The sequence below is a fragment of the Aedes aegypti genome, chromosome 3, assembly GCF_002204515.2.
Source record: "Aedes aegypti strain LVP_AGWG chromosome 3, AaegL5.0 Primary Assembly, whole genome shotgun sequence".
NCBI lineage: Eukaryota > Metazoa > Arthropoda > Insecta > Diptera > Culicidae > Aedes > Aedes aegypti.
In genome coordinates this window covers 140,703,901-140,728,013 of record NC_035109.1, presented here as the reverse complement: position 1 = coordinate 140,728,013, position 24,113 = coordinate 140,703,901, and the positions used below count along the sequence as shown (strand labels likewise).

Sequence of the window (24,113 nt, the reverse complement as noted above, 5' to 3'; positions counted from 1 at the left end):
ACGATTTCTTAGCTTTTTGACGATATCCAACGCTCTTTGTATACTTTTGTTGATACATCAAGGCTTTTAAGTGAAATGATGACTGACTGTTGAACGCTGAAACCCACTTTACGCCCACCGCAATTTATCAGTTGTCGATCAGTTGAGCAAGAAAAGCTATATTCACACATAGTTTATAAATCAATTCAAAGCCACATAAATTTGGTTTATATAATAAGATAAAACAATCAATTTGGCCAATATTTTTATAACATCTAGTTTTGATTCCAATCAATATTGCGCCTAGTATCGTGCGACACCTGGAAGCTCCATGCAACATACATACACACAAGGCATGTATGGCGTTGACGCTTTCTCTTCCAACAGCAGACGTCGTGACGTCAGTTGCGCGCGCTTACTCAATTCTCGCAAACCAATGCGAGTGCAATTTCTCTCTCGGGTGCACAAATTGGAGTGAACCAGATGTTACCTATACAACGCCACTGTGGTCTAGAAAGGCCAATACAAATGCACATTCCTGCTGTGTCCATACACGCTATTTTTGTGCACAAGAAAGAGTGCACGGCTGAAATGGACATTCTCTGCAATACGATGGAGACGCATGGCAGTTTGTCTTATTTGCTTTGCTGTTTTCGCTTGCTGGTTGAGCAAGACCATGGGAGGGAGAATCAAACGGTGGAGACTGGCTTTGTTCACTGAGGGCGATGCACCAATTGAAGGTGAAGAACCCAAAGAACATTTTCAAGCAACTACACATTATGAATGTTGGAAGTATTAAGAATTATAATATATTTAATTTGTTAGTTTGGAATCTTTGACTGTGCAGTGCACCAAGTGCACCTTAGGACGAAACGCCTTTGTGCGCGAAGCAAGGTCCGTTTAGTCGGGTAGGCTAACTGGCTATCTGTCAAAAAATCTGAAACTACCAAGCTCATGTCAAACCTTGCTTGTATACATTTGCGCTGAGAAAAAAAGCTCCAAAAGTACATGAAGTTTTTAGCCAATAACATCATGGACTGCACCAGAAACCGAACTCAGACACTCTAAACAAGGAGAATGAGTCATGATTTCGTGAAAGTGTCAGTTCAAATTCTCAAATCATGAAGTATGCAATGAATAAAAGTCATGAATACATAAGCCTTAAATAGGTTCCCAAACTTTTTGAGTGCGCGACCCACCTAGCCATCCGGCATATTCCTCGCGAACCACCAGGTGAAAAATGTTAAGAAATTGGTTTAACCATAAAAGAAGAAGGTTTACGATTTCCTAACTGAAAAGTTATGAATTTTGTGAAATTTTCGATGGTTATCAGCAATTATATGCAAATTTTTGCTAGTCTGAAAAATTTAGCATTGTGAGTGCTGTTTATCACTGCACTTCCAGTGTTCGTGATTAAATTCTTGAAACAAATATTTCACATTTCAATTTGGTGTATGTTTCATAAGTTTTACATAATAATGTAGTATGTAAATCTCGATATCTATCAAATCTCCTTGTACAGTAGCTTTGATGTGAAATAGTTCACCGTATTAACGCCAACTTTTCCTTTATGAAATAAGGTTTGTTTTGAACAAAATATTTTAAGAGCTGTTTGTTCTATCGTCGACGGTTAAAATATATTTCCAAGGAAATTTTGAATGTCACATCAAGTGTCTTCTCCACCTAATGATTGTCAAGCACTCTAAAAACATGCTAAAATCTCATGCTCATGCTCTCATTGATAAGCGAGTGTATAACTCGTTGGATTTAATAAAAACTATCACCACTGGGAGATAGAGGGGAACCTTCTCTCCATTGTAACATTGTTAAATCATTCATTTGCTCAGTATCTACAAGCTGCCCACTTGGTTACCAATGGCTTTTAGAGTGGGATCATAAATTGAGTGAGAAATAAACAAATGAGACCCCCTTGAGGGTCGCGACCCACAGTTTGGGAAACTATGACATAAGCAATATTCATGGATTTAGTTTTTTTAAGGCACTCTGTGCTCGTGGCCACTACTGTGCCGGAATCAGTTGATCTGTAGCTTCTTTACCGATACAAATCTATTATAAACTTATCTATATTTACATCTACTTTCACTCTCTCCTACTCTTTTACTCTCACACCGAGCAGGTAGGAGAGAGCTCTGCTGTTAGGGTTAGGGCTGAACGGTTTTTTTTTGTGGAGGGGCTGGGAATCGAATCCATGGCCTTCCGCTTATGAAGCGAAAGCGTAACCTCAAGGCTACAGACCCACCTTATGGATTTAGTTGTCTGTCATTTATGATATCTATTTTTTATATGAAAAATTCTGGTAGTGAAATCAAGCAGGATCTAGATACGTGAATACAATCTACGAAAACATACGCACTATTCATGATTTTTAATGTCCTTTATGATTCCGATTTTAGTGATGAAACGTGGCAAGTTGAAGCATGAAATCATGAAGCAGGATCTGAAATCATAAACTCATTTCATGAAAACAAACATTATTTGTCAATTAAGATTTTTGTCATAGGTATACAAATAACATACAGATTGGAATCGCTCCGGCTTTTGTGTCGGTAATTTCAGAATAAGCAGTGGAAACATAAAGTAGATGAAAAACCAAATTTAGTACTATACCATTTAATCCATTGACAGATACGCGTATTTCGACCTCAACTGTAAAGCCTTCTTCAGACTCGACTTGAAGAAAATCATCCTATGCACACATCATATTTTTAAACTAGGTATAGTCAAAATTCCCTTATCTTTTTTGGTAGAAACTTAAAATTTGAGAGCTATTAGGTACATCCCTTCCCTCCTTTGTAGAAACTGAAAAAAGAAAGTTAAAATATTGCAAAAATTTCACAACCATTTATGTGGTTAGGTTTGTATGCAAAATATTTTTTCGAACATCAATTAATATTTTCAACAACTCTGCAGATATAAAACGTGAGGAATGCATCACATCTGAACAGTTAAAATCGCCCAGCAAAGATTTACTTAAAGTCAATCAGTGCCCGGCACTGCTAGTCAGGATGAAGTCTTGCTAGAACATTTTGGAACATCTAACAGCTCCATCAGAATCATTGTATCGTCAAGCAATATGGAAACTCTCAGAAATGCCACCAAGAATGCCATCGATATGCAAAGTCCCAAAGAACATGGTCTTCAATTTTCAACTTTTTCACACACAAATCTTTTTAATAGTTTGACAATTAGATAACGTTTTAGCATACAAATTCATAAACAATGATCATGGTATATATATATATATATATATATATATATATATATATATATATATATATATATATATATATATATATATATATATATATGATAAAATTATGTATTATTATAATAATTTCAAATGTTTTTGATGATAACAACCAATACTTTGTTTTTCCACCATGCATTTAAATGTCATGTTTATTTTTCGATAAAATACGACAAAACACAACAAAAACTTCTTGTACAATTTACTTTCACATTCACCATTAAGTTCAATGTCTTAATCCGGGGTAACATTGATCAGCGGGGTAGCATTGATCGGTATGACCTTTTTAAAAATCTTAAAATTATCTCTCAGATCTATCCTATAAAAATCAACTGGGTTTACCTTGTATTGTTGGGCAGCAGTTCCAGACAAAATATTTGGTCTAAAGTTTTGAAATACAGGTATGTGAACAGTTTTATTAATGAAACAACACAAGAGGGTTCATAATTAGCAATTCCAGGCGGGTTCACAATAAGCAACGTCGTATCGCTGCTGACATGGGAATCAAATGAAGAGTCCATAATAGGAAACGTCAAATTTGTAAACACATGACACAGGCGGGGTCATTAACAAGCATGAGGACAACAATTTTTCAAACGTATATTTTACTGCAAAAATCGAATGATTTTGTATGTTTTGAAGGGGTGCTATGAAATAAAGGCTTGGAACTTGTTATTGATATGCTGCATCAAACGTATTCGTCTAAGATTTCATTGCAGAAAAGCTTCGAGAATGAATCTTAGCTATTAAGGGATCCATTACTAGCAATGAAATCCTAATTGTAATTTTATAACTTTGTGTTGTAGCTCTATACTAATTTTAACCCAGATTCGCGGTAGTTATTTTGTTTGTGTGCAGAAATTTCTTAATCAAAGATTATAAAAACAATATCACACAATGCTAAAAGTACAATATTTCACAACGTGGATACCAGGAGGCGATTGTGTGCAAATGTAAAGCACGAGAACAAAAACAATAGATACGCTGAGAGTGCCCGACCAACTAAGTATTATATTTATTATATGATTAATGTAAAATCAGTTTGTCTGTGATCATATCTTTGAGAATCTTCTCCCAAAATTTGGGAATTCCAGGCATTCAAATATGACAAAAGTGGACACAGCGGGAACCCCTGATAAACTTCGAATTACTTATCTCTTTGACGGCCATCGACGTTGTCATAATCATCATTGGCCAAACCAGCTGACGATGGTGATGATAGTTTCGATTTTCAATCAAAATCATTCTTGACAGGCGCTGTCGTTATCAATAGGGCGCGCAATGTTGCTCTTATTGTAATTTACCCTGCAGGGCTCTGCAAGCTACCTCGATAAAAGCCGCCATATCAGTCCGGTGTGATTTGAGCGCTGTTTAACGGGATTGCTCGTTACCTATTTTGGGCTACAAAACTAGTTAAAATCAAGGTCTAGATTGAAATGCTGTCAACTAATCAGGAACCACCGAGGCGGAAAGCTCTCGAGGCCAATAATTATCAATCCGCATTAGGGAGGATTACTTTTGGCGCAGTGATAACGAGGCAGGGCTTGAACTGTTCAAAATAGTACCATCATTGTCACAGTAGTCCAAACTATAATGGACTGGGTCGAAATTAACAACTTATCTTCAGAATACATAATTTTAGCACATTATTTATACTTACTAGGCAAATATATCAATTCGACTGTTAGGTGACATTGCGTAACTATTTAACCAGCATACACATCATAAACAAATGCGACTGTGTGCAATAAAAAATGATAGATCATATTTTGATAATATTTCCTCTATTGTACTATTCATTTGATTGCATCTTTGTATTTGTAACTTTTTGAAGGAAGGAATAAAACTTCCTGTGGAAATTAACCCACTGGTGTCTTATTAGAATGGTTTGCCTGTTGTGATGAACCGAAACCTAGAAACTGATCTAGCTTACTACCAGTACTATTGAGTTCTAATCACTAGACTCCATGTGAGCACCTAAAGCAAAGAAATTTACCTAGAAACAATAAATTTGCGTAATTTAATTCGAAATTATCATCTTCTAAAGCAATGCACTAACGGCAAGGAAAAGGATATCAGCACACCTTTTAAAGCTATTCACACACCTTCTAAAACACTAGCTTTCCTTGCGCACAGATTCGTATCTTTACACACTTAACTCAAACACTTCTAGAACCGAATCACTTCAGTGACGCAATCAAACTGACCTTGCACAACGCATAGAACTGAACTGAAGTGCAATGGCGGAGGCGTCACTCGGAGACATACGCATCAGATGTAGACGCACCCTCGTTCAAACGAACGAAAGAATGGAAATATCCTGAATAATTCACCTAACGGTTTCTCTTAACGTTCGAGGATCCGTCATCGCAATCATCGTCATCGCCGAAATTGCAAAGGCAGTTTTCCTGCCCAAAACTGAAACTGATCGCTGAAAATATGTTCACTGTGTTTCGGTTAGTGAATAGAATAAAGTGAACATATTTTCATGTAAGCTTTATTAATGTTGCACGAAAAAACTGCTCCTAAAAATTTTAAAATTGATGATGGAACCTGCTCCCTTAACCGATCAAAACTATCAACCATTGATGACGGTGTTCTAAATCGAGTAAAGTTTCAGCAATCAGTTATCAAGCTCAAAAATGAAGAATATAATCATCTACAGTATCACGTAGTTTTTGCATGAATAAATTGTTTCTATATAAATTTATCGACCTATGATATCATAGCTTTCTATTAACAGCTATGAATTATAGGAATAAGGCAAAACATCATAAACTTCTATTTCCAATTGGAAATATGGACCATCTGTTTGTCGTATGCCCATGGCGAAGCAACCGCTATGCGTTTCCCCTTCTTTTTGGGATATTTTTTGATCCATGCTTAGTGACGTAGAAATGTTGTACGACTTTTGCTTTCATTTGATTCGGAAACGAAACAAAGTGGGTGACAAATTTGGAAACTTTCTGTCTGCTTCTATTTTTTTTTCTAAAAATAGAATATAGGGTGTCTAGTTGTTTTTTTTTTTTTTTTTTTAATTGCTTAGTTTTCATCGTCATGGGGAGTTCTGTAAAACCTATTGTGCTCAAAATTTGCACAAATATTTTTGACTTGAAAACGCATCTTACTGTCGAATTTCCAGAGATTCTGCCAACGCAAATCCTCCAAAATAAATTGATAGTGATAAATTATATTGGAGTTTTCAAAATTGATGAGATTTATGTCATTTATAAAATGTTCAAAAACAATCTATTCTACGTTAATTATCTGATGAAATTTAGAAGAGTTTGTCATCAACCTTTGATAGTTTCGTTATAGTACAATGGTTCCTAAGCTTTTTGAAGTTTAGATTCTCTTTAGTGATCCACAATCATCCCGCGGACCCCGAATTCTTAAAAGTTGATGGAAATATCTCATTATGAATCAACAGATATTTTTGGCAGGTACACTCAAAATATCATGCTACATAATGTAAGAATTCTGCTATAACCCTATGGAGCCCCATAATCGACTAAAACATCTCTCCAAAAGTCAGATAAGGAACTTTCAAAAGGATCTTACAAAAATTCAACGAAAAATCTTGTAGACCACGTAGTTAGAAAGATTCCAACTCCCGCCATCAATTTATCAAAGATTTTCACAATACGACACGATAGATGTCTATCACCTCTGAAAGAATCTTGTCAGATATTCATCAAGAGTTTTAGCAAACAAATGCCGAATAATAACAACTACACTGCCGATAATTGTCACATTCAACATTTTTGACGATTTAAAAATAAATCGAGATCGCAGCAAGCCATGCACGCGGGTGGCTGCGTTTTGAATTTTATGTTACGTGTACCCCGTTCCGCGTTTTATTTTCAATTCGGCTGGAGAAAGTTAGATTCGGCAGATGGTGCTATGCCACGTGAAAGTGTTCTGTGCAAACATGTTTTTCAAAGTGATAAAAGTGTTTTTTTTTTTGGAGATTATATCTGAAGATGATTTGTGTACTTTTCATGTTTTTATTTGTATTAGATTTACTTGCGTTTTGCCCGAGAGTGTTCTGTTATGGCTCCACCAATTGAATTCGTTTCGCTCGACTAGTTTTTGTTTAGTATACTGTGTGTGTTAAGCGTGTTGATTCAAAAATCGAAACTCTGTTATAGATTGAAATGGATCTCAAATCTTTTAGCCAAAAGCATTTTTACAAATTGGGGCCATTTTTGTAATCAAGTTTGAAATTTCCATAAAAAGGTAAACTACTAGAGGTATACAACCTCCTCTATATTTTACGTTCAAGTTAGTTAATAATAATATTGAGTTAATAGTAATAGTTTTTACTCAAAATACTTTTGTAAGTGTTTTTTTCTATCATTTCATCATTTAAATATATAAAATTAAATCCAAACAGTAGTTTGATAATCAATTACCAAGCCAATCGTAACAAGCTTTACAAAATTAAGGACTCATACAAAAAGTGTGACAAAATGGGGGAGGGAGTCGAAAATGTGAATGTGTGAATGTGAAACTTTACTTTTGCCACTCCAAAATTGTCAAAAAGTCAGAATGGGCTTCGGGGCTTTGCGGTTAGCGGCGTCAGTCGTCTAGGCGTATTGTGCCACGAAGTGTGGGTTCGATTCCCGCTCCAAGCGGTGGAAACTTTTCGTCAAACGAAAAATCCATTACTGGGCTACTGGGTGTTTCGTGTTGTCCGTTGCCTAATGTTAGTGATCGTTCAGTCTGTGCAGCCTATGTGCTGAAGACGGTGTAAATTGTCTTTTTTTTTTTAAATAAAATGTCTTATGTTCAGTGTTGGTATTCATTATTGTTAAATATTTCTAAGTTAATTTTGTAATTCGTTCTTACAATATTATGTGAGATAACAAGTGATAAATAATTATAATTCCTAAATTTATTTGATCTACTTGTTCATTTATATCAATCACTAAAATAAATGCTCCGCTTTCGGTGATGACTCTCGCGGAAGAACTCAATGAATGAGATTTAGGTTTGAGTCTACCAACACTGATCAAGTACACATTTCGATGTCAACATCAAATTGAAATCATATTTACAATTTACGATTTTAAACACACACAGTATCTAAGCACGAGCAATCGCTAAAAGTTTACGCGGAAAATGTTTGCATGGCGAAATGCATCTGAAGTAAAGTTTCTCAACATTGGAAACTAACAAGTATTTGGTACCGGTTGTGCATAACGATAATGGAAATGGGAGCTCATTCACTAACATCTATTCTAAATCCCTTTGTTTGGAACATACTTTTATTTGTGCTCACAATATTTAATTTATTTATGTTCTTGCATCAAACAAAAGAAAAACAGGTTGGTTCTGTTTGGAAATAACAATAATATGCTTGAAACAATTGGATCCAGTTACATTTCAGCAATAACTAATAGACATTGGTAAGAACATAAGTTAAGATAAAGCTAGAAACACTCCTCAAGTTAAGTTGTATACTTTTATGACTTGAGTAAGTTTGTATACTTTTATGAGTAAGTTTGTATACTTTTATGACTTGAGTCTGTATGAATAAGTTTTCGAGAATTGAGTACACTATAAAGTACTCAATTCTCGAAAACTTATTCATACAGACTCAAGTCATAAAAGTATACAAACTTACTTTATCGATCCTACGTGTATCGCAGACGAAATTCTACACGTAACGCTCTAAACCAACTCGATTTTTCACTTTTGGAACGTTTAATTTCTGGATTTACAAAACGACGAAAGTAAGACTTTCAACTTTCGCAACCTAACCACTACTTTCGCCGCCCTGCTGTATGGAGAGACATAGTGACTTAACCACGAATCAAAACAAAACACTACTTTAGTCGATTTTATACTGGTAGAAAACATCGCAAGTACCTGAATGGCTTAAAATTTTGTCATAAAATTCTTGTGTGAAATAATAGGAACTCCATAGTTTTTTAACGCGTGCTCATTGTGTGCAAAATTCATTCAATGTACACGTCGAAAAACTGTTAAAAAGGTGATTCATTTTACAACATTTTTAGAACACAGGTTGTGATTCTTCTGAACTAATTTTCTCAAAACCGTATGGAAGTTACTTACGTCGATTTGAAAAAGTAATCGAGAATTGCTTCTACACTGTAACTTCAGAAGGGCCTAACTGATGAGCGATTTCTCTTCATTGATCCTCAATTTCGCTAATAACTGCGCTAAATTAGATAAATCAATAATATCCCTTATTAATGAAACAAGATATAGTGATTCTTCATCCTACAGCTCAAAAATAAGTAACTAAAAGAGAATCAGTTATGAAAAAAACCCTGACTTTTTCTGCCAAGTGCCACAATGTAAGAATATAGTCCGTCCGAGACTTTTTTGAACAGCTGATCGCTAATTTAAGAATGAAATTTTGGCAGAAGGCGGTGTCGTAACATGTGAAAGTAACAGCAGTATCATCAGTGTTGTCGTTTCGTAAAATGGACTATTAGGCGAAACAGAAATCGCCTGCCGGGTATGCAACTGGGCATCACATTAAATCTTTGCTTGATTTAATTTGCTCACGACCGCTAATGATCTTCTGCTAAACAATATATATCTCTGAATGAACGTAAGGTGATAATTAAAGTCAGGTCCCCTATTGAACACTGCCACTCATTTTACACCGACTCCATTTCTTCAGCTTTCAACCTGTCGTTTTGGTAGCTTGTAAGTTTATTATGAGTCATAATTTATGACAACCTCATCGAAAAGTTGATGTTTACCCGATGACAAACAACAGACAGTGGAGTGAAATGATAGTGAGTGGCAGCGTTAAATACGAAACCACACTGTATCCCATTACAAAAATGCTTAGATGGTGCTCTTCTAGAATAGGGATTGATGCATCCTAATAAAAATTTCCAGCGACAACTTCGAAAGAAAAATTAACTGGCAAGATTTTTGCAATTTAAGGCACAGGAAACCGTAAATATTAACTTCAATTTGAAAAACGTTCGCAACCTAACCTCACTTTTGATCGCCAATAGACATCATTAGAAGATCACGTCGACTAGCCTAACTAGTACTATGACATGAAGTGACTGAAAACTAGAATTGAGGTTTTTCAATCCAGGTTTCTAAAATTGATGTTTATTCTGTTTGTCTTTTTAACGGATGTCCTAGCTACGGGGACTAGGATACCAGTCAACGAATAATCCATAATGTTAAATTGTTCCAAAGGATATCTCACGAATTGGTCTTAATAAAACAAGTACGTCGTGAGATACTTCTTAATGAATTTTCCAACGATAAATCAGGCTTCTGCTGAAAACACAAGGAAATCCTTCAAAAATTTCTCCTAGATTTTATATTAGCTTCAAATATGTTTCTACGGCTATCTCCAAAGGTGGTAGGTCATTTGGCATAAAGTCGTTTGGCATAAAGCCGTTTGGCATAAAGCCGTTTGGCATAATGGTCTTTTGGCATAAAGGCATAAAGTCGTTTGGCATAATGGTCGTTTGGCATAATGGTCATTTGGCATAATAGTCGTTTGGCATAATGTGTCTGAAACCAAGAATTTCTCAATTTTTCGTTTTTACGTTTCTATTGAATTTTTCTTATGACATCAGGCTTGTTGCTTGATACAAAATTACACTTTATTCAACAATAATTCGCTCTTGAATAAATTTACCGAAAGTATTTTATTATTTATCCAGAAATTACCCTTCTTTCAAATATTAATTCTTCTTTTGAGTTTCGCTATTGGAACAAATTTTTGCACGAAGATTTATATATGTTTAGCATAAATTTACCCTTCTTTTATTTGTTCTTTTTTTTTTTCTAAATATGATGTTAACCATAATTATAGGTATGAAAACTGTTGATTTAAAATTTCAATAAATTTTCCTTCTTTTATGCATAGGCTGTTCTTTGGAGATATATTTTTTAAGTTTTTTTTTTTGTTTCCAACTGACAAAACGGTGGCAATCAATAACATTGATAAGTTAAAATTCTCTTTAAAAAAAAAAAAAAAAAAAAAAAAAAAAAAAAAAAAAAAAAAAAAAAAAAAAAAACATTGATCTGCTCCAATTATCAGCGAAATGAGAAATCGATTACTGCAGTTAGTTACTTCGATGGGTTGTGCTACTTTTTTCCCAATGTCGTTTTCCCGAATTCCAGTTCCCCGAATATCCCGTTTCCCCCACTAGCCCACTTCCTGTCGTAACTTTATACATTTCGAGGTGGTTAAAGAACTGACCATCTAATATGCACCCTTCTTTATTTAATTGGCGGTTCTTTCGAGTTTTATCATCCTCAGTTTTTGTGCCAACATGTGTATAACCGAGAATGACAAAATACTTCCTTCTTTTGACTGTTTAACGTCCTTTCTCGTCACCACTTTTCGGGGAAAAGTAGCACAATCACTTTGATGATTCTGAACGCACTTTTTATGTCTTTTCGTTTTATTACGCCGCAATAATTTTTGGCGTCCATTCTTCTATTGGTTTAGTTATAAATTCTTCCTTCTTTTAAAAATAGGCTGTTCTTTATATTTATACTGTTTCAAATTTTATTATTTTATAAAGCTAAATGTTAACCATTATTATATTTTGTTGTTTTCACAAAATTTCCCTTCTCTCGAAAGTAGACGATGTTTTGGTGTTTCATATTCACATTCATAGAATTTATATTGAACCATTCAAAAGTTTTGCCACATATATTTTGTTTAAAACATGTGTTGTTGATTTGATCTATGCTGTGAAAAGATTTTTTGCGTTAAAGCCTCAAACATTTTACACCAAATATAATTTGCTCTCGTATAAAGGCTATTTTTGCATTAAGTCGCATTGATAGATCTTTGGATTAGAGCTTTTGATGTTTTGCAAAAAAAAAAATCCATTCTTTTATCAAGTAATTATCATCGAGTGTTACGTCCAAACAGGAACAGAACTTGATCTACAGCGAAATATTCTATGAGCGTTCCCTTGATGAATAACTGCGAACTTTCTTTGCCAATTTACTGTTTTCAAATATGTATACCGCAACAAGCTCAAAGATACTCTTTTTTCTGAGATGTAGAGACCCGTCACGAGTTTTAGTTAGTAATGCTCTCTAATTTCACAACAAGTTTTTAAATTCTTAGCTTGGAAAATCTCTGAACGAACACCACGCTTGTTTAGAACCTACCAATTTTTTTTTTTGCTATGGGCTCGGTGGTGTTGATCTCGGTAAAAGCTTAAAAAATGCCGATATTTATTTTAAGTCAATCATTATGCCAAACGGCCATTATGCCAAATGACCATTATGCCAAACGGCCATTATGCCAAACGACCATTATGCCAAATGACTTTATGCCAAACGGCTTTATGCCAAACGACCTTATGCCAAACGGGGTACAATCATCTCCAAATACATATTTCTTTATAGAATACTTAAAGTATTTTTCAGCCAGGAACATACCTAGAAGTATTAATGAAACATTCGTGAGCTAATAAAAATGAAAGATTTGTTGAAAACAAAATATTGTTCATTTGTAAGTTTTCAACTTTTCGAAACAAAGATTTTCATGATCATGAAAAATGACACATGATAGTGTTGAATATTAACCTTCCAACAAACAAACAAAAACAGTATACAGTCACATGCAATGAGTGTCAATAGGGTAGAAGCACAGGTTTTGGCCATATGCCAGTTGTAGTCATAGTGGATTATACACCGTTTTACATAGCCAATCAGCATGAAACCTTTTGTGTTCAGTAGATTACATTCACATGATAGCTCAAGTAACTTTTTCAGCTGAGTAACAGTTTATTCAGCTAAAATATTCTCATTTCAGCTGACTAAGCTGTTACTCAGCTACTTTTGTTACTTGGGAGAGTTACATCCATTTACTCGTCCGAAACAATTCAAAAAATAAGAAAAAGAACTCATTTTCCTAATAAGTTTTACTCCCATACACCTTATTTGGCCAGGGTACTGTTTTTGTTATTGAAATTTATGTGTAGTTTTTTTGTTAGTCTTCTTCCAACCAAGAAAAAAAAATGATTCATCGAATTTCGGTAATGGTTTGCCGATATTTTCGGCAATGGATTACCGATCTCTTCGTCAGATTTTGACAGCTGGGTTGATTTAACATTTTACAGCACAATCGGCACTTAGAACTTTCACCGAGATTTTTGACGAAATCTCAACTGTTGGATTCTCGGCGATTATTTTTGTGGGCACTCGGCAAAATAAATTACAGTGCTGTTCTGAATAATAGCAGCGCATGTCGATTTTCATACAAAATGCTCTACTTTGACATGCTGTAGTTTTGTTCCCTTTCAAGCAATCGAGTTGAAATTTTTTCCACAGAACTACAAATATGCCCAATTTTGTAAACACAAAATTTCAAAATTTTCTAAGCCCCTGACGGAAAGTGAGATAGGTTTGATAAGTAGGAGGAGATTGTTCCAATGGTAAGTGATATACAATTTAAAACTATAATGTCAAGCCGAAATTCAAATTTTTAAAACTGCTATTTTTTCGAAAAATTTCACCTAGTGTCTCACTTTTCGGCAGGGACTCAGAAAAAACTGAAATTTTGTAGTTACAAAATTGATCATATTTGTAGTTCTGTGGAGAAAATTTCAGCTCGATTGCTTGAATGGGAACAAAACTACAGTATTCAAAGTTGAGCATTTTGTATGAAAATCGACATCTTCTTCTTCTTTCTGGCGTTACGTCCCAACTGGGACAAAGCCTGCTTCTCAGCTTAGTGTTCTTATGAGCACTTCCACAGTTATTAACTGAGAGCTTTCTATGTCAATTGACCATTTTTGCATGTGTATATCGTGTGGCAGGTACAAAGATACTCTATGCCCAGGGATGTCGAGAAAATTTCCAACCCGAAAAGATCCTCGACCGGTGGGATTCGAACCCACGACCCTCAGCTTGGTCTTGCTGAATAGCTGCGCGTTTACCGCTACGGCTATCTGGGCCCCGACATGCGCTGCTATTATTCAGAACAGCACTGTAAGTGTGTAGACGTGTGAGCAATTCTCGCTGAAACCAGGCCGCCATCGGCACCCATCGTTTGAATTCCAATTTTATGTCACTGATCGCTAGTTTTCGATAAAACTTAAGGGTGGTCCTTTCGGTTTTCTCAAATTGGTGGACCCCTCGTACACCAGCTAAACAGTTTGCGAAAAAGCCCATTTTTTTTTTTTTGATAAATCATGGGTATTTCTTCACGTGATAGGGAGACTTACGGCTTCGGCACCATGCGACTATTATCGGCAATAAAATTTCAAACGCCAAATACACAGTATTTTTCTATCAAAACACGCCAATGAAAACATTCAGATGATTCCTGACGAGATTTTCGAGACGACACAAACAATTTCACCAGAGATGTCATCAAATCAAATGAATACGCCTCAAAATGCGACTGATTTGGAGCTGCCGAACAGATTCGCCTGCAGCGCTTATGGGAAAGTTGCCGAAGAGAATGAGGCTGTACAAGGATTTCCCACAACCTAGGGGGGACACCTTTCCACCGGGTCTGCGAGGTTTGCAGTATAAACAATACTGTCGAGCACGTAATCTGCGTATGCCCGCTATACGAATATTTGAGACAGATGTACGGAATTCCAGGCAGCATCCGAGACGCCCTTCAAGACGACCCATCCTCGATAACATCATTGATATCCTTTGTCAAAAGCACTGGATTATATTTTAAGATTTAAGCTTTAGGCAACTGGACCTAACGCTTTAGTTACCCCACTATATGTTAGTTTGCAATGTTTCAGTTCCTCGGATTCTGTTTGTTCTTAGTTTTAAACCATGTGTGATAGTCCCTTAGTTATCCTCATGTGTTGTCGTGTGATTTTGTTTTTTTTTTTTCATATTTTAATAGTCCCAGTGATAAACTCTGGCAAGTAAACTGACACTTATATTGAGCTATTCGGTAATCCAATCCGCATGGTTATTAAATTAATTAACTCATTACGCGTGGTAAAGATGGACAAATTATGGGTGAAATTATGAAAAAAATCCACGTGCTCGGCTGGGATTTGAACCCAGGACTCTTGTATGCTAGACGAGCGCTTTACCAACTAAGCTACCGAGCCACTTGGTGACCCAATAACTGAGTTGGTTACAAGTTTAGAATTCAAATCCCTACAGACCACGCGGACCCCTTTCATAACCAATATCCATCCATCTCATGTTCCTACACACGCGGAGCGAGCGAGTGCGATTTGTTTAGTGTTGAAACTGTTTGCCTATCGTACCTACATCGCTTCCACAACAACTGTATTGTGGAAGAGTAAAGATGTGGGAAGGCTATCAACGTGTCGTTCTCACTCAAGTGACGACATGACTACTACAGAGAGGCAGTACACTCTAATATAAACTGACACTTATATTGAGCTATTCGGTAATCCAATCCGCATGGTTATTAAATTAATTAACTCATTACGCGTGGTAAAGATGGACAAATTATGGGTGAAATTATGAAAAAAATCCACGTGCTCGGCTGGGATTTGAACACAGGACTCTTGTATGCTAGACGAGCGCTTTACCAACTAAGCTACCGAGCCACTTGGTGACCCAATAACTGAGTTGGTTACAAGTTTAGAATTCAAATCCCTACAGACCACGCGGACCCCTTTCATAACCAATATCCATCCATCTCATGTTCCTACACACGCGGAGCGAGCGAGTGCGATTTGTTTAGTGTTGAAACTGTTTGCCTATCGTACCTACATCGCTTCCACAACAACTGTATTGTGGAAGAGTAAAGATGTGGGAAGGCTATCAACGTGTCGTTCTCACTCAAGTGACGACATGACTACTACAGAGAGGCAGTACACTCTAATATAAACTGACACTTATATTGAGCTATTCGGTAATCCAATCCGCATGGTTATTAAATTAATTAACTCATTACGCGTGGTAAAGATGGACAAATTATGGGTGAAATTATGAAAAAAAATCCACGTGCTCGGCTGGGATTTGAACCCAGGACTCTTGTATGCTAGACGAGCGCTTTACCAACTAAGCTACCGAGCCACTTGGTGACCCAATAACTGAGTTGGTTACAAGTTTAGAATTCAAATCCCTACAGACCACGCGGACCCCTTTCATAACCAATATCCATCCATCTCATGTTCCTACACACGCGGAGCGAGCGAGCGAGTGTAATGAGTTAATTAATTTAATAACCATGCGGATTGGATTACCGAATAGCTCAATATAAGTGTCAGTTTATATTAGAGTGTACTGCCTCTCTGTAGTAGTCATGTCGTCACTTGAGTGAGAACGACACGTTGATAGCCTTCCCACATCTTTACTCTTCCACAATACAGTTGTTGTGGAAGCGATGTAGGTACGATAGGCAAACAGTTTCAACACTAAACAAATCGCACTCGCTCGCTCCGCGTGTGTAGGAACATGAGATGGATGGATATTGGTTATGAAAGGGGTCCGCGTGGTCTGTAGGGATTTGAATTCTAAACTTGTAACCAACTCAGTTATTGGGTCACCAAGTGGCTCGGTAGCTTAGTTGGTAAAGCGCTCGTCTAGCATACAAGAGTCCTGGGTTCAAATCCCAGCCGAGCACGTGGATTTTTTTCATAATTTCACCCATAATTTGTCCATCTTTACCACGCGTAATGAGTTAATTAATTTAATTTCTGGCAAGTAACTCTGCGAAGATCCTAGATTTAAGCCAAACTACTTTGTAGCTGTTTTCCAGACGAGCCCATCTGGCTTGGACCAGGGATGAACCTGCCTACGGCAGAAAATCCCTAAATAAAAAAGGGAATAAAAAAATGAGGCTGCCGACAATAGTCTTATTGACAAGAGATGTTCGCAGCGTTGCAAAAACGTTTCCAGAAAGATTTTAACAAGTCTGTCGGTGTGAATCGAAAGAGGATTGAGCAGCGCATAATTGTAAATAAACAAACACAATTTGTCTGCTGATGTCCGAGAAAATTACAAAAGAAGCGCGGGATCGGCTTAGACTGCCTAGAATACGAAAGTTCCCCTATGTCTCATATTTCCCTTGGAACACATAGCAAACTTAGTGGAATCGTATAGAGAAAGGATAAAGCTTCTGAAGTTAAAAAATGCGACAAACACGATATGCCACACGAATACTAAAACAAAAACGAAAAGCAATGGTGATCGATATTGAATCAGGTACTAAATTCCGGTGCGCAGCTTTAAGTTCGATTTTCGCACCGAAAAAGCAACCTAAACTGGCTGCGGTTGTGCGGGAGTAAGGAAAGAATGCGTAGGCGTAAAATGAGTGTCGATATTAACTGTTTGTAATTAAAACAGAAAATCGATCCACCAAACAGTTACATGTTCTACCAAACCACACTGGACGAAAGAACTGTAACAATTGGTAAAAATTCAATAATATTAAAACGAAACATAAAATTATATGAAAACATAATAAATTCCCAGAGTCCCTGAGGAAGGTTCCAAACGGACCGAAAAGTTGGACAAAATAAAATAACAGTTTTTAATTTTGTCAAGACTGAAAAGCCAATCTATCATCAACAAAATATTGTCACGCATCCTGTTTGCTTGACGAGTTCTTCGCCGGTGTATGCCAGATTGGTTTTTGTGAGGGCCGTTCGACAACGGACTCGATACCTTGCAAATGTTCCTAGCCCCACGATCTGTTTATTGATTTCAATGCAGTGTACGATTCAGTGAAAATTAAAAAAAATCTATGGCAAATAATATCTGAACATGGTTTTCTGGTGAAACTAATTTGCTGATACGAGTAACGCTGGATGGTTAGAAATCAAGTGTTCGAATATCAGATGAGATGGGAACCTCATGTGTAACGTCAGACGTATTGAAGCAAGGAGACGCACTGTTGAATTCAATAAATAAAAAAAAAAATCTAAGCAATTCGACTCTTTAGAGTCTGCTGGTACATGATTTTAATAAATAAATGATTAATGAATGAAAGACTACCCGAACATTGAGGACTAAATAATTTCTGAATTGATTTACTTCCGTTCGATGTAAGCATTGTGGTCTGGACGTTTGGTCGTCGCTGTAATAGCTCTGTAAACTGTTGCCATTGCAAATCGATCATCATTCCGTGAAAAACGTGCTCCGTGGTTAATGGCCTATGTGCTTTTCCCGCATCCTCCCATCCAAGCCCTTGTTGATTGCAAAATATACTATCAAGATCATACATTGATATTGGTAAATTTATGCGATACGTGTCTGACAAACGGGCGACCGGGTTGGAACAAACTGGTCGCACGTAGTAATAACTAGAGCAGTGTAATTAAAATTAATTTAGTTGTTTTCCGAAGCGCACACTGTGAACAATTTACTATTAGGGTGGTTTAAATCACAAAAAATATGTGAAAATCTCTTATATCTCTTTCTTATAATCTTTATGGTGTAAATAGAGTTATGTCAAAAATTTGACAGAACTCTATTTACATTGCAACGTTGAAATTAAAAGGAAGAAACTAAAAGAAAACTTCTATCAGCGGTAAAATTATTATGTCTGTATTGAAGCTAGTATGAACTATCGTTGATACCTTATTACTCAATCTTTAATGGACAAAGTTACTGAAGCAACCAATTTATTTTGAGATAATTTTGTTTGAGATTTTGCAAAAGTTTACTGGACTATAATCTCATATGGAGCTAAATAATTTCAGACAAATTGAGGAATGTAACCTTCTCCATCCGCCGGATTGAATTGCTCTCTTAAGCAATTTTGTATATTATTGATTGAAGAATGAGTTTTCACTTTGAGGTGATATGTTTGTACTCACAATAAGGTAGTATGATGTTTGGAATCATTGGTGTGAAATTCAGCATCATTGTTATAAATTTTCGCCCAATGTGACTGAAAAGTTTTGTGATTTGAACAGTATTAAGTTTATTGCGAAGGAAAATTACGTCACTTTTGCCTTAAATTTACGTCATTTTGTTGCTTCAATATTTCGTAAACTTACACGATTTTTTTTCTAAGTGTGTACATTATCTTTGGGCATCACCGAGAATGCTGATAACTCTAAAGAACTATATTTATATCATAAGAATTGTAAGGAAGACATGGGAGATTGGATTTGCAAACTATTTTTGTCATTAGAACCACCCTACTGTAATATGCATGTATACTGCATCCCAATAAAAAGCGGGGAGCATTCCCTGTCTCGTCACTTTGTTGAGTTGACAGACTCGACGACGGGTGCCAATTTCAATTCAACGCTGCGCTTCTAAGAGAGCACGCGGACCGCCATTAGCAGTATTCATTCAATGAGTGCCAATCTGGCCGATAGGTCGGGTGGAGCACCGGAATGGAGATCTATGATTGTGATAATGGGCGATACTTGAAGTTTTATAAAACGATCAGCACAAATTCATTGCTATTGTCCGATTGTTTTGCGCTCTGCGTAGGCACAAATGGCGTATCGCCGCTGCCAGCCAGAATGCGTGCCTTCTTTGGACCTTAAATCGCAAATAGAGCGACTTGTTTGTGCTCAGTCAGAATTAGCGGCTTTACAAGAGATATCACGACATCATGACGACTGACGACGGCCGTGCTCAAGTGCCTCCGGAAAAAGTGGATGCTGTTTATGCTGCGACAGTCTTCTTGACTGACGCGTCAGGCACTTGGTTTGAACTTATAAATAGCAGCACGCCGAAGAGGTTTGATCGAAAGAAAGGCGCATACTGCAAAGTTTGAAAAACTAGTAAATATGGAACGCTAAAATTTTAGCATAAAAATAAAAGAAAAAAAACTAAATCTATAGCCGTGTGAACTATTAAGACATTGAAACCTCCTTTTACATAAATCCCATTCAAGTAATTCCATTTAGGTAGGGGAATTAGGGGAATAATGGACACGTTAAGCAAATGTTCTCTTTGGGACCATAAAATGGCTATGTTTTTAATTGACGCTCGGCTAGTTTTCAAGTTTGATGTTAGTACGACGTGCTACATTCATTCATCGTAATGAAAATCATATCATACGTCAGAAAAGCGAGATAGAAAATTGAGTCGAAAACGAGGCTGGTAAAAAGGTATCGGGGCAAAATGAACACTTACGTGAAATTTTGTGATTCCAATAAATTAAATGACTGTCAGTCGTTCCGATATGTAAAAGGACTCTCTCTCAATCATGTCAGCTAAAAAGAACCTTTCTGGATTCGTTACTTTGCTCTTAAATTAGTTTCTCCCACCGCCTTGATTATATGCCAATTTGAAACTGAGAAAAACTTAAGGTGCAATTAACATTTGTCTACCCTTTTGTATGTATTAGTGAAATCTAGTGATAAATATATATGTATTGGTGACGTTCAAAAACTTCCACACACATACATATTTTAGAAATAGTCTTCAACGGTATGGGAAGTATTGTAATCGTGCGATAACTTTGCATTGAATAGAAATAATAAATTTATTTTTACAGTCGTTTTTCAGCATGATCACATACATACTTGAATCCGATGTTCATGGGAAATATTAAATGACAGATAAACAGACATAAATAATTATAAATTATAATAAATTAAAAACACAGACGTAACACTTAGAACAAATCTCGATCAAAATCATAGTCATGAGAACATGTACGCCCAATGCTAAAAATAGCGTGTTTGGCCGACAGGCCAACAGATGGCGGTAGTGTGTAAACGTCAAACGCGAACAAAAACGATGCTAGCGCTGCGGGTGGTGGATTGGCCACCTACCATATTTTTGAATCGGCCGTTCAAAAGGTGGTCGATGGACAATGATGAGAGTGTGACGTCTGTTTGGCTGTGTTAAAAACATAGTACCGATAACATTGATACCCAATACTAAAAATAATGTTGTTGCGGTAGTGTGGGGATATGAGCGCCACGAGTGAGCAGAGGGCCAACTATCAAATATTAGAATACATAGGTCCAATCAACAATTCTTCGTGCGTCCACGATGTACCATCGGAAGTTATTTCTTTGCTGTATTGATGAGTATCGATGATATGCTGCTGGCTCGGCCGTTTTTTTTTTTTTTTGATTCAAGTCAACTGAATCAATTAACCATTTTACGTTGCAGGATTGATTGTTCAAAATATTTAGCTCTTTTCGTGAAACAAATTCTTCAGCTATAGATTCAACCATACCCAATTCAGCATTTATCTCTGCTCCAGATGAACCTTCAATAATCAAATTAATACAACGATAAAAACTCACGATATCGAAATTTTATGATGAACATAAGGGTGTGTACTAAATATTATTGCGCCAATACAATTTAAAAAAAAATCAAATCAATCATTATAGAAACGCAATGTGTTATTTTTTTCAAACATTCTGCTTTAAGGTGCAAGTAAAAATGAAGCAAATGTCAAGAATGAAAAAGCAGTTTTCGTCCTTGAAATCAACAAATCGGAAAAAATAAAAACACACAGCCTTTTTATTTTTTCAAATAAAACAGCAGTGTGTTTTTATTTTTTTTTTCCGATTTGTTGATTTTAACGGCGAAAACTGCTTTTTCACTTTTGACATTTGCTCCATGTTTACTTGGGCCTTAATGGTAAATTTTGTTATTCATTTGCCATTCTCCTCCACCATTTGAGAGCCTTTTATTCAAAGCTCATTTTTTAAAAGTCTTGGGCGACTTCGAAATTATCTAAGCAATATGTTAAAATTAATAATTCGTTGTATATAATTATAAATGAGACTTATCTGCACGAAAGCATACAAAATGTTACAAATTTGATTTTGTAATTTCTTGATTGATTTTCTCTCATCATGTTATAATCTTATAACTTTTGAACTTAAAGCATAAAATAATTTATTAACAATTTTCAGTGTCTATAAATCAACAAAAAACATAACAACATACCTTTATAATTTTCTTTCAACTCTGGGCTCTTCCTGTACACACTGCGAAAAACTAGTTCTTCAGCTACCTCGGTCGTTTTGTCGTAAGCACTACAGATATTAGAATCAGACAACTCTATATTGCCAATCCACTGCGCGTCATCAAGGTTTCCGAGTGATAAGTCCTGTAGCACACTACACGTTGGGGCATTGAAAGTTTCCCACACATTTTATTGGATTGAAGGATATGTTCATCACTTCATATTCGCAGCACTGATCTTCGCTACGATCGATTTCACAGTCACTTATCATATTCCACTCGATACCGATCTCTGTTTCGTAGGAGCATTCTGAATCTAATTCAGAATGAACAGATAAATTATCAAGGTTTAATCGAAATCCTCGTCGTTCGCTGGCTCCAGATCTGAAGGCAATTTTTCATGGAGGATGTGCATTCTAGCGCTTTACTGCTTCACGCCTAATAGCTGCCTTTTTTGCTTTTGGTAAAAACGGCATTTTGCACTATTTAAAACTTATTCAACCGCAACGACACTTCACAACACAACAGTCATGTTCAAGCTGATCACATTTTCGATAGACTTGTTTTCATATGCCAGCTGATCGGCAGTGGTGCCAAAAGTCAACTGTTTAAAGATATATTATACATTTTTTAAGATAAACCTTTATTGTTTTATCAAAAGTTAAACATTGCAATGCATTATTTGCTAATGTAAATACAATCACTTTAAATTTTAATGAAGAATTCATGTGATAATCGCATTTATATTCAAGTTTCATTGTGCATACCGTAAAATAATACTAGCAACCGAATGGATCAGCTGTTTCAAAACGGAAAACCACCACCGCTGCATCCATGCCACTTAAACCAGGCCGGTAGCTTTGATTGTGTTGTTTCTCTCTATCCTTCCGGATGTTATGTATCAGCTATAATGACATCGTATCTTCCGAAGCATGAGAAGAAAAGAGAAAACTAATCTAGCATGGCATGCCTAAAGGCTTTGGGCATTGCACTGCAGAAGAGTAGTAGTGAGTAGCCGGGCGGGGTGCGAATGCCGAAATTGTGTTTATACTTTCGGTTCGATGCAGTTTTCGCGATTTTTTCGAAATTGTCGCGAGTTTTCAAGTGTTTTTGAGGAAAATGTATCTTTACGTAAGACCTTTGTGTGGCGCAAATGACGAGAAATAGAGTCAGTGTAGCAGTAATCAGGAAAATAAATTGCTCGTCAAATTACTATTGAAGTGTTTGTGAAGTGTTATAAGGAGGTGTGTGTTTGCGAAACCCAAGAAAATTTTTCCAAGCGTGTGGGAATTTCCAGTTTCTACTTAAATTCTAGTGGAAATCTAACAAAATTTAAGCTGTATAGCAAGGTAAGTGATTTATCATTTCGCTGACGGTGCTGAAATTTCCACTTGCAATCGAACATTTCTGAAAAAAGTCCAAATTTCCGCAGTGGGTTCTCATCACTAATACAATCATAATCCTTACTATTTCTGTGGCTCAATTTTTCAAATTTATTTCCACCTTAAAGTCAAATTTCAAAGGACAATTGAAGCAAAAAATAAACTTTTATACCTTCAAACATTTCAAATTCATTATAGATTACATGCAGTGTATGAACTTTTGATGAAGTATGCATATTCTCAGAGATTAAGGGGGTGTCCATTTCGCCCCGTGTGTCCATTATGCCCCTAATCCCCCTACGGAGTATACATAGGTCTCATGATTTACAAGGGTTGGCAAAGGTCATCTGGAGCATTCTCATTGCAATTCAAGCTTGTAAAGGATTCAAAAATATTTTGAGTTCAACACCGATCTTAGGTTAACCAGGAACTAATTTGAGTCCACAAGCGTAACCAGTGACCTATCCGACGTAAAATAAGAAGGTTTATACCCATACAACTTTATGTCATATCTAATAAACCATAATTCAAAGGGGCGATATTGACATCGACGTGAAACTGTGAAATCGCTGATTAAAATTTACTGAATAAAAATTGATTCTCTATTTCAAGTGTTGCGCATTTGGTCCATTCATCATGTTGAATAT

General features: G+C 36.2%; 1 protein-coding gene across 9 annotated transcripts in view; it reads right to left on the bottom strand.

The window, feature by feature from the left end:
- The window catches only part of LOC5567575 (uncharacterized protein ZK1073.1), a 260,885-nt gene that overhangs the window by 212,118 nt on the left and 24,654 nt on the right, over positions 1-24,113 (bottom strand). The window contains exon 1 of one of the 9 annotated variants that reach the window (XM_021848525.1): positions 22,067-22,085. The exons of the other annotated variants lie outside the window; for them this stretch is intronic. The gene's annotated coding sequence lies outside the window, so the exon portion shown is untranslated. Of the gene's footprint in view, positions 1-22,066; positions 22,086-24,113 lie in introns of those variants that run through there. 9 annotated transcript variants of the gene reach the window in all.